Consider the following 16,482-nt stretch of genomic DNA (forward strand, 5'->3'; position numbering starts at 1 on the left):
TTTTTTTTTTTTTTTTTTTTTTTTTTAATTCCTGGATGGCTTTCCTACTAAATTTGCAAAAGCAGTTTTGTGATTTATTTGATTATATGAGTGAGTCTGAAAAAGAGAAAACATGCAATGCTGGTAACCACAGCACCTTCCTGCTCTCTGGTTGTACCAACCCATGGCATACATCTCAGGAGAACTGAGGTAGCATGACGTGGTCTGAAGAACTCTGTGATAGCAGCTGGATTTGGTTTGAGGGATGGCTTCTTCAGGCACCTTAAGAAGTTACTCTAGCCAGGCTCAGTGGCGCATGTCTGTAATCCTAATGGTTTAGGAGGCTGAGGCAGAATGATTATAAATTCAATGGCAGCCTCAACATCTTAGTGAAGCCCTAAGCAACTCGGGGAGATCCTGTCTCAAAATAAATAAATAAATAAATAAAGGGCTGAGGCCTTTATTTATTTATTTATTAAATAAATAGGTTAAGTGTCCTGGGTTCAATCCCTGGTTACTCCCTCCCCCCAAAAGAAGTTACTCTATGTCATTGCTACTAAAGTTAGCTAGGACAAAATATTAGATGAACAGATGTTAGAAGAACAAATATAACACAGCAAAGGGAGGCAGTTAAAATTGGTTCATTAAAGGAAAACAGTAAAACAAACAAATGTTATGCCAAAATTCATTTAAGTTTTCTCTTTTGGACTCTAGAGCAAAGCAGGTTGGACAAGGCAGGTTGGTTTCCTTACCAGGTTGAAAGAACAAGTATTTGCGATGCAAAAACAGAGTGACAATGTCCTAGAATGTATGTGAGTTGCTTTTCAAAAAATTCACATCCCTTCTTAGCTGTTGGTTATTGCCTACAGTTGTTGGGGATGTCCTTCCCGGGGACAGTCCAGGGCAGCCTTGTTGAAATCCCTGTCTCCCTCTCACATACTCTGCCAGTACGGCAGAGGGGCAGTTGGACAATATGCTCTGTAACCCAGTGCAAATGACAACACACGACATGAAAAAAGATTATTTAGAATTCTGCTTGTCTGTTTTCTCCATGAAAGAAACTGGGCTTAGAGGTGGCTTCATCTTTTCCAATGACTGTGTGTGTGTGTGTGTGTGTGTGTGTGTCTGTATTTTAGACAGGTCTCACTATATTGCTGGCTTTGAAAGTGATCTTCCTGCCTTGGTCTTCCAAGTAGGTAGGAATATAGGCACATACCATCACCCATACCCAGCTTCAACAATTATATTTTAAAGACAAATCAATTCCCATTTATCTTGGTAAATTTGTATAGGCATTTAAAAGTTTATATCTCTTTAGTAATTTTAAGTCCATTGGATGTAGTAATTTGCAGAAATGTTTGTATGTGAGGAGAAAAGAGAGATCCAGGTGCTATGATTTGAATCAGTAAATCCCAGATACTCAGGAAATTTCAACCTAGACCACACAGTCAGACCTCACCTTAATTTAAACAAAATAAAATGAAATAAAGCCAGTTTTAAAGTTCTAAGATAATTTAAAACTGTGTTTTATTGGCTTGCTGTCTTGAATATTAATTGCTTTTGCATTTCCAAGTGATCATTCAGGGGATTCATATTATTCCTGGTAGCTAATGGCATCTGGTTTGATTTCTATTTCTTCCATCAATATTCTTCCAGATAATATAAAGTTGAGAGCCTACAGGTGCCATGGAGTGCACATGTGTCAGGAGGAGTAGAAAAGTGTTGCAGTGAGTGAATTGTCTGGAAAGCTCATTACCTGATTAGACAGCTGTTTTTATTATTTATGCTCTCAATTGAATGTTCATTAAAGGCAAAACATAAGAAGTCCTGGTATTGAAATATATGCTACAAAGTAATGGAAAAGGACTCATAATAATTCTCTTCAAGATAATCTTTATTCTATGTTGCATTTATTCAAAGTTCTCATATAGGATAACAAGGAGTTCTAGTACTTCAAAATTCAATATTTTTTAAAAAATAGTATATAAATGCCATTATATTTATCTACTTTTCTCCATTTTTAGGAATGAAGAGTATCTATATTGAGGTAGTTTCATGTGCAGAAGATGTCTCCAGTTTCCAGTTAGCAGCCTGGAACTTTCTTTCTTTTTTTCCCCTGATATTTATTTATTTATTTTTAGTTGTGGTTGGACACAATACCTTTGTTTTATTTATTTATTTTTTTTATGTAGTGCTAAGGATCAAACCCAGGGCCTTGCACGCGCTAGGCGAGTGCTCTATTGCTGAGCCACAACCCCAGCCCCTGGAACTTTCTTTCTGATCTTGCTATTCAAAAATTTAACTCAAAAATTAAAACAGTAAACCAATTTTTAATATTCCAAAAGTTTACAAATTCCAGCTGGATGTGGTGGTGCATCCCTTGTAATCCCAGGGCTTGGGAGGCTAAAGCAAGAGGATTGCGAGTTCAAAGCCAGCCTCATCAATGACAAGGCGCTAGGCAAGTCAGTGAGACCCTGTCTCTAAATAAAATACAAAATAGAGCTAGGGATGTGGCTCAGTGTCGAGTGCCCCTGAGTTCAATCCCCAGTACCAAAAAAAGAAAAAAGAAAAGAAAGAAAAGAATAAGAAAAAAGTTTACAAATTCCAAATAGTTATGAAAATAGATATTGTCTATTTTTGATGGACTAATCGGCTGTTGATTTAGTTCCTCATTTTAGTATATGCTTGATTCCCAAACCAAACTCAACATGACATTTATAGTTTTGGTTTAAAGTTATAAATTTGTATATAATTAATTTAAAGAAAAATTAGGGCATGTCACTTTTTTTAAACTTTATTTTATTATTTATTTTATGTGGTGCTAAAGATCGAACCCAGTGCCTCACACGCTCTAGGCAAACGCTGAACCACTGAACCACAACCTCAGCCCATGTCATTTGTTAAATAAGAAAACATAGAGTTTGGCCTTAAAATAATTAAGAGAATTTTTCACAGTATTTAAAATGAATTTATATCATACTTGTTTATAAGATGTGGACCTAACATAAAGCTATTTTAAAATTAAAATTGTTGGGCTGGGGATGTGGCTCAAGCGGTAGCGCGATCGCCTGGCATGCATGCACCCGGGTTCGATCCTCAGCACCACATACAAACAAAGATGGTGTGTCTACTGAAAACTAAAAAATAAATATTAAAAAAAAGATTCTCTCTCTCTCTCTCTCTCTCTCTCTCTCTCTCTCCCCCCTTCCTCCTCTCTCTTTAAAAAAAAATTAAAATTGTTTTTCTATTATACACCATGCAAAAAAGATGACTTTTATTCCTAAGAAATGATAAAAATATGAGTAATGCATTAAATAAATTTTATAACTAAGAACATATGTATGTAAAGCTATATATATGTATATGACTACATATATGGGTCTAAAAAAGATACTTTCTACTGAAAGTCACTTTTGAATATACAGTCTGTTTGAAAAAGAGAAATAGAAGAGAAAGGGATAGAAAAATTCTTAGTTCATGTCACAAAACTACTGTCCCACACAGATCTGCTCTTGATGAGTCTTTGGGGTCCCATTCAGAAAATGTGCCTCTTCTCTAGGCATCCTCCTTCCCTTCCTCAAGAGCATACATGTCTCGAGCTGCCCACCTTGTTTTCTCCCCAGGACTAACTCCCATCCGAGAAGCTGAATTGGGGAGAGACTGAACCCTTTCAAGGGTCAAGAGAATGGCCCCCATATCGGGTGGAATTCTTTCTTTTCCACGCTGGCTGCTTCTGTTCCACCAACTTCAGGAGGTTGAACCACATGGGCAAGCAGGCAGAATGTTCCAGAGTCAGGCAAGCGTAACTATGCCTTGCACATCTAGAGACCAAACAGTAGTCTGATCTACAGGCCAGGCTGTCAGTGTCGGCGTGGAAACTGTCAACATCTCTCACCATGCTCTCTTAACTCCCAGATTAACTTTATTTCCCCAGCCTCTGGGTCCTACACTTTGGGGGTTGACCTCTTGCTTCCATTTGCCTAGATTAGGTAGCTGCAGGTGGCTACTCTATCCCTTAACCCACATTTCTTTTTTAAAATTTTATTTCTAATTGACAAATAAAAAAATATATGTATATTTATAGGATACAATAATATATATATATTTGTAGGAAACAATGTGATTTTTGATATATGTATACATTAAAGAATGATCAAATCAGCTAATTAACATATCTGCTTCTCATATACTTATCATTTCTTTGTGATGAGAACATTTAAAATCCACTTTTTAAAGTTTGAAATATGTATCACTATTGTCACCAAGCTGTGCAGTAGATCACTAGAACTTATTCCTCCTGACACTTTGTACCCCCTTCCCTTTCCCTGTCAACCTCAAACCCCAATCCCACTGTTCTAACAGCCTCTCTAACCCACAGATCTGTCAGGTGTTTGGTGCGAAAGAGGAAACAGGTGCCATTTCAATCTAGATTCTGCAGGATAGAGAACATCCATTTCACTTTCTCTCTCTCTCTCTCTCTCTCTCTCTCTCTCTCTTTTAAACTGGGGTTGAACTCGGGTGGGCTTTACCACTGAGCTATATTTCCAGTCCATTTTAATTTTTTTATTTTGAGACAGGGTCTTGCTAAGTGGCTTAGGACCTTGCTAAATTGCCAAGGCTGGCCTCGAACTTGTGATTCTCTTGCCTCAGTCTCCCAAGTTGCTGGTATTACAGGTGTGCAACACTGTACCCAGTCTTCTCTGATTTCTTGAGAGAGCCTTCTCATGCCACTATTACCAAGCATGCCTCGACTTTTGCATGGCAGGTCATAAGATTTCTCTATGGGTACAGTGACCCTTAAGATGCTAATTTTTCAATAAGAAATATGAAAAGGTTACTCAAGCTCCTAAGGTCTTAGAAACATGCTTCTTTCAAAACTGAGCAGTGCTCTTTACAACCTTGCTAGAAGGTTCATCTCTTCTAATCACAACCTCACTGCATGTATCGTGTTTGTCTGTTGGTGACAAATCATGAATGTGTCAGTTTTACAGGTGTTAAGGGAATAGTAAAGGGGAAATAGGTAGGCTAGTCTATATATATATATATGTGTGTGTGTGTGTGTGTGTGTGTGTGTGTGTATGTGTGTGTGTTTTTAAAGATGGGTCTCTATGTTGCCATGTTGTCAGGCTGGCCTCAAATCACTGGGCTCAAATGATCCTTCTGCTCAGCTTCCTGAAGAGCTGGGATTACAGGTGTTTGTCACTGTGCTTGGTTTATACTTAATATCTTATAGACATTTCAATTGTAAAACAGGCCACATATCTGGTATACAAAAAATAGTGACAGTTATAAAATCTAAAGCCATGAACATAGTTAAAGAGTTTTGAAGGTGTTGAAGTTTCAAAATCTTTTAATAACATAATCATTTAAGTTATGCCCCTGCCTCTCAAAAAAAGAGACAATATTGAAAGTAGGACGCTCAAAGGTGTCACAGTGATGTGTTTTTGAAAACAATATTTTTCACACCAAGACTCCTTTCAGGAGCGCTGTTATGTGGTTGGAAGGTGTCCCTTAAGGGTGCCTGAGCTGGAAACTTGTTTTGCAGTGTGGTAAAGTGGGAGGTGATACTTTTTGGAGGTGGGGCCTAGTAATTAGGATAATGAGGGCACAACCCTCAGAATGGATTAATGCTGGTCTCTTAAAGTGAATTAGCTCTTACTAGAGCAGGTTGTCATAAAAGTAGGCCACCCAATATATATGGCATCTTCTGTGCACTGCCATTTCACTTCCTGTGACACAGCCAAAGAGGACCTTACCAGAGGCTCAAATAGACGAGGCTGCCCAATTTTGGATTTTCAGACTCCAAAATTGTGAGCTAAATAAATCTTGTTTTCTTTATCAAGTACCCAGCCTCTAGTATTTTGTTATAGCCACAGAAAATAGACGATAGGTGATAGCTACCTTATAAACACTAGAAATTAACAATAAAAATTAAATTACCCCAAAGACACAGAGGAAACATTAATACAAATATAAAATTAATTGTATATGATTTGAAAGCCTGTTTTAAAATGCTTCCAAATTCCAAATTGATCCATTATACAGATGTTCAGTTTAAGCTTAACATTAAAAAGTATACGAAATACTCTGCCTATTTGTTAATTCATGTCAACATTAATTTATAATGTAGCATTTACCACAACAGTACCAAGAGGTTAAAGGAACCAACTTCCTATCAAAATTGAGGCAAGTGGTTTGAGAGCTAGTGAAACAATTTATTGCAGAACTTATTTACCAGAAAGAAACTGTTTTCTCATTCTACCATACCCACACTCCCTCATAGTCCTAAGGAAAATATGACAAATCCACCTTCTTCTAATTAAAGAGTATTTAACACATTTAGCAATTAAGAGTATTTCTTTCTTTCTTTTCTTGTCATCCTCCCATCATAGCTTTTGAAAGGTGTAGTTGACGAATCAAAATTATGTATATTTATGGTGTACAACTTTTGATATGTGTATACTTACGTTTTGATACATGTACAGTGTAAATAAAATAATAAAATAAATCTAACTAAAATATCCATCACTTTAAATATTTCTATTTTTTTGTGATGAGAATGGGCAAAGTTTACTCTCACAGAAGTTTTCAAGTACTCAATATATTATTATTAGCTATTGTCTACATGCTGTAAAATGAACCTCAGAACTTAGTCAACTTGTCTAGCTGAAACTTTGTGCCTTTTGGCCAACATTACCTTTCTTGTCCTCTACTTTGTTTTAGCAGAATAAATCAGTTTCACCAAACTAAGATTCAAGCTTTTTCTAAGTTCAACTTGATTTTCTAGAACTACAAGATACATGTTGCCATTCAACGACAACTGTCCATCTTCCCAAGTTTGAAATATGAAATACACAGAGGACACGGTTTCTAAAATGTATTCGATTATTTTAAGTCTACGAAGAAAGTGCCCATCAGGAATTACATTCAAGAGGGCAAGTTTAGGAATGTATGTTACTTAGATATTGCTATTTAGAAGACTATAAAATCAACCTCTTAAAGAAAATCCATCTTTTTGTCAATTTATCTTTAGTAATTTGAATCTATCTTTAGTAACTTGAATGCCTTTACTGTTCAGTATAATGAAGCAAAACTTTTGATGTACATTTCTTTCTGCTTCTTACGAACTTCTTTTCAGTCTATATTTGAGGCAGGTAAAATTTATAATAGGTTTCCATGTTTCAAGAGAAGAAGACACTTGAAATCATCTATGAAAGGTACCAAGACTCTGCATTGTCCTCATCCTTCCTCTGTGCTAGAACCGTCCTGAGTTTATTCTACTTATATAGGGACAGCTATGTTAGCAGTGGGATAGTTCCCTGAGCACTTTCAAAGTGCTCCCTTGACACGTGGATGAAACTAAGTCCTGGAACCTCCTTCCATGTTGGAAGGAGACAAGGATAAATACTTACAGCCAACGTAGCCTCTGACATTGGAGGTAGGGCTTTAGGGAGGAGGTATGTGTTCCTTGATAGCACATATTTTTCTTCTCTGCACATTTATTTTTTTCTTCCTTCCTTCCTTCCTTCTTTTTTTTTTTTTTTTTTGTACCAGGAATTGAACCCAGGGCCTAATACATCCTGGGCAAGTGCTCTACCTCTGACCTATATCCTCAGCCCTTCTCTGTGCTTTTAAGGGCAGTGAAAGATAAGATTGACAACGTGGATGAACCCAGAGGACATGGCGCTAAGTGAAAGAAGCCAGACACAGAAAGACAAATGCTGAATTATCTCACTTACACGTAGAATCTTAAAAAGTCAGCATCAAAAACAGAGTAGAATTGTGCTTTCCAGGGGTGGTGATGGAAGGTGTAAATAAGGAGATGTTGGTCAAAGAGTATACGCTTTTGGTTATAAGATGAATAAATTCTGGATCTCTCATGTACAGCATGGTGATGATAACTAATAATTCAAATTTGCTAGGTAGATCTTAAGTATTCTTATTGCATACCCCAAATGGTAAGTGTGTGAAGTGATGGATGTTAACTAGCTTGATTGTGGTAATCATTTTATAATATATGCACATATCAAAACATGTTGAATATATATATAATTTTTGTCAGTTATACCTCAATAAAGTTGGGTGGAAAAAATACTAAGATCAATTCATGTTAGAGCAAGCAAAGTTGCTATAATAGCCCCCAATTGAACGCTGTATTTGAAAGAGAAAAAATAAGCTGAGGGTGGGGTTCAGTGGTAGAGGATTGGTCTACTTGTGCTAAGGTCCTGGGTTTGATCCCCAGAATTGGGAAAAAAAAAAAAACATTGCTGAAGGAGAAACAACATCCAGGTATCCTGGCATAGCAGGCACTGCTCAAATCCATTCAGTTTTTGACTGTGTGCCAGAGTATTTATTAGTAGCATTTAAAATAAATGGAGCCAGGTGAGGTGGCACACACCTGTAATTCCATGGCTCCGGAGGCTGAGACAGGAGGATTTGGAGTTCAAAATCAACCTTGGAAAAAAGCAAGGCATTAAGCACTCAGTGAGACCCTGTCTCTAAATAAAATACAAAATAGGACTGGGGATGTGGCTCAGAGGTCAAGTGCCTCTGAGTTCAATATCTGGTACCCCAAGATAGACAGATAGATAGATAGATAGATAGATAGATAGATAGATAGATAGATATAATGAGTGAGATCCTTTCTGATAACCATGATACATATACAGTGTAAAATAATTAAATAAATCTAACTAAAATATCCTTCGCTTCAAATATTTCTATTTTTTGTGATGAGATAGGAATGAGAGAGGAATTTTCTGTGAGCTAGACAATTTTTGCCATTCATATCATAATGGAAATGAACTTTGTTTTGGTTTCTATTTTGGTTAAAAATGTATTTTAAAACTCCTCTGATCCATCAATGCAACATCTTGTACCCAAAAGCGTAATTGTGTAAGCCAAATCTTCTTAATTTCAACACCAGCAGCTGATATGTGTCATTATCTGATAACCCTAAATTTGTTACATTTATTGATGCGTTACTGATTTCAGATCACCACTTGTAAAATGCATTTGTCCTTGTAAATCTTGATAGTAGTCATTATAAATTTGTTACCAGGATTTTGTTACTGGAGCTACCTTCTGATGATTGGCTTGTGATGGCGGCCACTCAGTGCCCTGCTGTCCTTGGTCTTTGGGACAAATGATATTTTGCATGGCAAATAGTCGGCTTCTCTTGTAATTTTTTCAGTTACTCATTAGAAGTAGTTATATTTAGTCTTCCCAGTGAAATATATGATTTCAAGCACAAAACGTAGCATGACAGAAGCACAGTGGTGACAGCTTGAGGTAGGTGGCTCTCTTCTGGGTCACAGTCCCCAAGTGCCTTGAGCCCTCCTGACTGGCACATGTTCTCCTACTCATCCTGCTCCCACCTGGCTCAGAAGGTGAAGCCACATCATTTCTGGCTTCTGCTGGGTCACCAACTAACCCTGGGGGACCCTCCAGATGGAGAATTCTTCACCTGAAGCACATAGCATCCGGCACAGAGCCTGTTGTCCCTGACAAGCCTGAGTCCAGACCAAATTATTTTTTAAAATCAAAATACATACTGTCTAAAAGAGATCTAACCAAACACCTCTATAAGAAATTAAAAACAACAGAAGGGAGAACAAAAACAAAAAGTTCCATTGTAAATGGAAATTAAACAGGGAAGGCAATATTACACTTACAGAGCCACAATTTTAATGGGAGATTTAACACACCACTATCAGTTCATAGCAAAATAAACTATAAAAAGGAAGATTCTTTTATTTGATATTTAGTGAGCATGTACTATGGACAGGAATGTTCCAGACACTAGAGGTACACTTATATAGAGAACAAGTACTTACATACAGGTGCATTTATATACAGAACAGATTAAAAGGCATCAAACAAAGAAATACAAAAGGTGATGAATTTTTAAGAGTAATAATTAGCACAGGATTAGTACATATGGAGTGCCAAGGGTATGGAAGGACTAAATAACTTAGTCTTGGAGTCTAAGAAAGTTTACTTAGAGTAGATTTTAAACTGACACCTAAAGGCTGAGGTTGAGGAGGAGATAACTAGATAAAGATAGGGTAGAAGAGGGGCGAGAATGTGTAAAAGCCTGGAGAGGAAAGATAAGATAGTGTGAATTCAAGAAATGAAAAATTTTCCATCGGCCTAAAGTGTCGAGTAAAAAGTTGTGGGGTGAGAGATGAGGATAGATGAGTGGAGAGAGGGTCATAAAAGGACTTGTGAATGTTGTTATAATCTTCCTAAGTGCAATAGGGAGCCCTGTAAAAGTTTCAAAAATAAGGAGAAACATAAGTTTTAAAGGGATAGCTCTTTTAAAGGGATAGCTCTTCCAATTACATAGAGAATGGAGGAGACCTTGAAAGTACCATGGCAATCTGTCAGGAGGCTAAGACAGAAGTCCAGGAGAGAAAAAATTGTGACTTGTAGGCAATGACAGTGGTGAAGGAGAGAAGTAAATACACTTGGGCGTTATCTATAAGGTAGAATGGATAAGACTTGGTAATGAATTGTGTGGGTGAACGTGGCGGATGGTATTTCCACAGATGGTCATAATGTTTTCCATCTATATCAAGAGACGGAGGCTTTTTCCACCTCCCACCTCTGCATGGGCCCCAAGACTACTCTGAATAATAGAATATGGAAGAAGTCACACTGTGCCAATTCCAGTTGTAGTACCCAGCTGGCCTGGAGTCTTCCACTTTCCCTCTTAGAACCCTGCCTCTATTTAAGAAATGTGACTACCCTGAGAAGGCTAAGCCATGTGGAGAGACCCTGGAAAATGCCAAGCCATGTGAAGGTAAAGAGATCAAGGAGAACAGAGTGTCAGACGTGTGACTGAAAAAGACATCTTGAAAGTGGATCATCTGACCTCAGATGCATAGCTGATGCCACACAGATCAGAGACAAGCTGCCTAGCCGGATCCTTCATGAGTTCTTGACCCACAAAACCAGGAGCAAAATAGGTGGTGGCTTATATACATTTTGGAATAATTTGTGAGGTAGTGATAAGCAGAACAGTGACGGGGAGAGAGACATGTAAGAGTACTGCCATGTTAGCTTTCTGTTACTATAATAAAGAGAAAATGTTTGTTTTATCTTCCAGTGTGGGTGGTTCCTATCCATGATCAATTGGCCCATTGTTCTTAGGCCATTTAAAATGTAAGGCTGAAAATGATATGCTTATCAGGATGCCGACAGATGTGGTAGAGCAAAACCCCTCACCTCATGGCTGGGGAAGTGAAAGAGAAAGAGGAAGAGACAAGGGTCCCATAACCATCCTTGAGGGCATTCCCCAAAGACCTAAAGACCTCCCACCAGGCCCCACCCAAGCCTTTAACACATGGGCCTTTGGGGCACATTTAAGATTAAAATGACAGAAGTCAGGGTTATGGTTTCTATGGCAGTGCCTTTTTCTGAAATAGAAGATGGTTGAGAAGATGAGAAGTTCAGCTGAGTTTAATTCATCCATGAAAAACCTTTGTGTAGTTTCTAGTAGGTATCTAGGTGGATGGTCTAGTAGGCAGAGTGAAACCAGATCAAGATGGAATCGCAAGAGAAGCAACATTTAGGGGACCTTTTCCCTAAAGGAAGAACTTGTTAAGAAGGCCATGAAGGAGAAGCCAGACCCCACAAGAGTGCAAAGATTCAGAAACCGAGGGCAGAAAAGAATCTCAAGAAAGAGAAGAGAGTGAAGAACGTTCCGGGCTGCTGAGAGATCCAGTCTTTCATGGTCCTGTGTGTACCCCCTGGATTAGCAACTGCAAGGGAAACTTTAGGGAGGGATGGGAGGGAGAAGGCAAAGTCTAGACTGACAAGAACTTGGAAGGAGGAGAGAACACAGACAAGGGAGTGTGGGCAATATTCAACATGAGTCTGACTATAGCAAAGCAGGAAAAATGTGGCTATATCTTAATCCTCCTTAAGATAGACCAAGGGTGATTGAGTGTTGCTTTTTCTTAGGATGAGGAAGACAAACATTTTTTTCTTAAGAAAAAAAAAAATTACCACGATAGTCTTTTCTGTTACAGATGTTCAACTGTCTTCTGGCTTCTTCCATTGCTGTAGGAGGTACTAGTGTTCCCGAGTCTGGGCCTTCCATGGTGGCAGTCATTTTACTTCTTCCTCAGTCTCCCATACAGGATCTCCACCTTTCTCTAATGGCAGTTTCCTCTTCTCTACTGATTTTACATTTAAAAAAAAAAGGTATTGCCAACATCTGAATATATGGTGGTTTCTTCTACAATTCTCTTTGCTGTTGTTGGTTTATACCTCCTAAAAAAAAACATTTGGTTTTACTATTATTTTAGTGGGTTGTTTTTTTTTTTGCTTTTTTTTTAATTTAAGGAAGAGAGGTACCTATATGTGTGCCATCTGCCTTGTTTAGTTGGATTCTCTTGTCCAAGAAATATTCATAGCACCACTTATTTGACCAGAAAGAAAATGATCATATACTCCCCAGAGCAAAAGTCTTATAGGCCAAATTATCTGACAACGATGGGAAAGGAGAGGTGAAAATAGGGGTGAGAGATATGCTGGGTTTTGCCACTTGGGCTTAACAGGCCCAGCTGTGGGTTGAAATAAGGTGCGGTGGTTTGGGTCTGAACCAGGGTTTCCTTTTCCTTATAGTCATTTGGTACTGGCAGCTGTGAAATGGCAACTATCAAATGTGAGGGACAGTTGGTGGCAACAAGAAAGCAAGCCTAAGCCAGGCGCCCTTCCTTCATCTTCCTGAACTGGAGTGCCTAGTGAAAATACTCAAAACAGCATTGTTTATAGTAGCCAAAGAGGACACAATCCAAATATCCATCAATGGGTGATATAAAAAAAGGCTGATCACCACACAATGGAATACTACTAGAAAACTGAAAAGATATTTGGTTTTGTAGCATGGCATGGGGAGACGGTGGAAGTTCAGGAAGGGGGCATGTGTGAGAAAGGTGAGCACACAATGAGAAAGCTCGGTGGTGCATTTATCTCTACCATTCCCCTGTCCCTGATGAAAATAAACCAAATAGGTACAGATGATCCTGGGCACATGCAAATATCCTCAACATCATTACTCATTAAAGAAATGCAAATCGAATTCCAGAGACCACTTCATTCCCACTAGGATTGTGATAATAAATGTGACAGATAAGAACAAGTGTTAGACTGTAAAGAAACTATGACTTTCAGGGAGCAGTGTAGCACACCTATACTCCCTGCAGCTTGGGAGGCTGAGGTAAGAAGACTGCAAGTTCCAGGCCAGCTAAGCAATTTGGTGGGACCCTGTCTTAAAATAAAAAAGGACTTGGGTATATGACTCAATGGTAAAGTACTTCTGGATTCAATCCCCAGTAACAACCCCCCCCCCAAAAAAAAAAGGAAAAAAAAAAACCCTCATCTGTTGCTGTTAGGAATGGTGCAGCCACTTTAGAACATACTTTTTCAGTTTCTCAAAATGTTTAATATATAATTACCATATAGCCCAGTTCCCCTGCAAAAAGTACACATCCTAATTCCCAGATCCCATGAATATTTTTTCTTACATGGAAAAGGGGATATCACAGATATGATTAATTTAAGATTTTTGAGACAAGGAGATTATTCTAGATCACTGTAATCCCATGGATCCTTATAAACAAACTGAGGTGGAAGCAGAGATAAGGCAACAGAAGCCAAGGCTGGGAATGATGTGGCCATGAACTAAGGAATGTTGGCAGATGGACAAGACAAGGAATGTACTCTCCCATGAAGTCTCATGAAAGGACAGAGTTCTGCTAATGCCTTGATTTTAATCTGTAAGACCCATTTTGACTTTTGATCTCCAAAACCAAGATAATTTTGCATTATTTTCAGCCATTAAGTTTGTGATAATTTGTTGTAGCAGCAACAGGAAACTCATACCCACAATTCCATTCCAAGGTGACTACACAGGAAAAATAAAACCACATATCTATACAAAAAAAATGCATATGAAAATACTCTTAGCAGCCTTATTCACAACAGTCAAAGAAGACACAGTCCAATTGTTCATCAGTTGGTGATATTAAAAAAAAAAGCTTTATAGACTTACAATGGGACACTACTTGACAATAGAAACATAAAGTAGAACCGGTGGTTGCCAGGGGCTGGGAGAAAGGGAGATGGGAAGTTATTTAATTGATAATGTCTCCATTTTATAAGTTAAAGATAGTCCTGGTAATGGATGGCAATAAAGATTGCCCAACATTGTGAATGTATTTAATATTGTGTGGATTTCACTTCAATTGAAAAATAAAATGAAGTCCTGATATATGCTACAACCTGGACAAACCTCAAAAATATGCTCATGAAAGAAACTAGACCCAAAAAGCACACATGCTATAAGATGGCATTTGTATGAAATGCCCAGAGAATGCAAATCTTAGATTGGTGGTTACTTAGGGCTGGAGGGAAAGAGAATGGGAGACTGTATGAGCACCAGGTTTCATTTTGGGGTGTTGCATGTGTTTTAAAATTAGGTTATGATCACTGCACAACTCTGTAAATATATTAAAATCATGAATCTTGAATTTTATGGTATATACATTAAACTCAACAAGCTGTTAACCACAGTTTTTTTTTTTTTTAAGTGTAAGGGTTGTATTCTTCTGATCCTTAAGGATGTGCACATTTCCACTCGTAATTTTCTGAGTGATCTAAAGGACATAGTCTTGACCTTTGTCTCATAGCAACCTCATAGAGTTCTCTCAGCACAAACTCCAGCCAGTCTGGCATTCTTAGATCCTTGGAGAGAGGAGAGAAGTGGTTCATTTATGCTTGTTGAAGAGGTAGAGTTTCAAAGAACACTGACCTAAGAACATAAAGGAGAAAAATAAAAGCATAAATAGAATTTGGGGTAGAGGGAGATACTTGTTGTTGTTTAGGCAAGAGATGATAGCAATATCTACCTTTTATTTACAGTAAAGAGTTAAAAGTCTAACTTTGGGAACAAGTCTTGTAAAAAAAATATTTTGAAGCAAATAACAGTAAGTAGAGTTCACCTTTGGGCAAAATTTTTAAAAAGTCAAGAAAACCGGGATGATATTTTTGTGTGTACTCATGCGCATGTATGACTTATACTGGTCAAAAAGAAAGTAAACAATGTCTAACTTTGAACCCAAAACAATATGTATTTGATCAAAGTCTCTCTTTGATGTGCAATGAATATCTTCCAGAGAGGGATAGAAATTGGGGAATTTGCTAGAAGTCTCAAGAGATGGGAGGCTATTGTTTTACAGCCTTCACACTTCAAAGGTGACCTGAGGTTTGAAAATCATAAATCTTAAGTTTGAGATGTGAGACAATTGTTTGTAGAGGAAGTAAACTCTCTGACATTTCCTAACACTTAGTTTGAATCAAGTGGTACTGTCTTAAAATGGTTTGCTTGAGGAATTCATTTCCTTTTATATTATTCTAGAAGAGATTTAACTCAAGTCAGCTATGGACACCAAAGGCTTGATGGGAAACAATTGGCCCTTCTTTCATTGGTTTTTCTATGCTTTTCTNTCAGGATGCCGACAGATGTGGTAGAGCAAAACCCCTCACCTCATGGCTGGGGAAGTGAAAGAGAAAGAGGAAGAGCTGTGCTTGAGATGGGTTGTGCACCGGTAAGTGGTGAATGAATTCTTGTGAGCCCTGATGGCCAGTGGACAGGAAGCACAGGCAGTCCCCTTGCCAAGCCTTTGTAGCTGTGACAGCCTGTGGCCAAATGCTGGGTAGTAGCAAAAGCCATTGCTTTTCTCTGAGACTGTCTCACTGCTGCAATGAGGTTTTTCTCCCTGACATAGAGCTACACTGAAGTTAACCTGGCCCCCTTTACTGTATACCCATCTGTCACAAGCCCTCCGTGGGCTGTGTGTGGACTGTGTTGCACATAGTATCCTCGTGAAGGGATAAGTCTGGCATTGGGAACTCCCTGGGGCACCCCCACAGGGATTGACCACCTGATGCAGGTGAACTTCCCCGTCAAGCTCTGCCAAAGATCCCGCATAGCACCTGAGATGGGCGTGACCTGCCAAGATGTCGATCCCTGCTGACTGCAAGACATCAGGAAGCAAGATTCCACCCTTAAAACCTTATCCCTGCTTTTGATGTACCCCCTTAAATAAACCACTGTAGCCATCTTCCTTTTGTCTAGTTCCAGAACCCATGTGGACTAGATCAGGGGCTCTGCTTTTGTAAATATATTTCTGACTATCTGTGTTTTGTTATTCACTAATTAGTTTAGACTTTGTTTTAGGGTAGCTTACATCCTCCTGGGCAGGAAGAAGAACCCCTGCAATGAGATGCTGGCTGTGGCCCCTGTTATTCATGCTCAACAGGCCTGCCCATGTGAAGGTCTGGAATTAGCCACCAGGAGTGGGCTCCATATTCTGAGCCAGAGAAAAGCTCACAGTGAGAGGATGACTTCTGCAACAAGTATCTGACGTGGAGAGGGCTGCTGCTGGGAACTGGCTGGCCTCGTCCTGTAGGAGTAGATGGCTAACATGCTGT

General features: G+C 38.6%; 1 long non-coding RNA gene across 1 annotated transcript in view; it reads right to left on the reverse strand.

Moving 5' to 3' along the window:
* Window positions 1-16,482, reverse strand: part of LOC125610667 — a 32,051-nt gene that overhangs the window by 500 nt on the left and 15,069 nt on the right. The window contains exon 3 of the long non-coding RNA XR_007340661.1: window positions 11,992-12,258. This is a non-coding gene — a long non-coding RNA (uncharacterized LOC125610667). The remainder of the gene's footprint in view (window positions 1-11,991; window positions 12,259-16,482) is intronic.

This window comes from Marmota marmota, unplaced genomic scaffold (genome assembly GCF_001458135.2).
Source record: "Marmota marmota marmota unplaced genomic scaffold, marMar, whole genome shotgun sequence".
In the NCBI taxonomy this organism is placed as follows: Eukaryota; Metazoa; Chordata; class Mammalia; order Rodentia; family Sciuridae; genus Marmota; species Marmota marmota.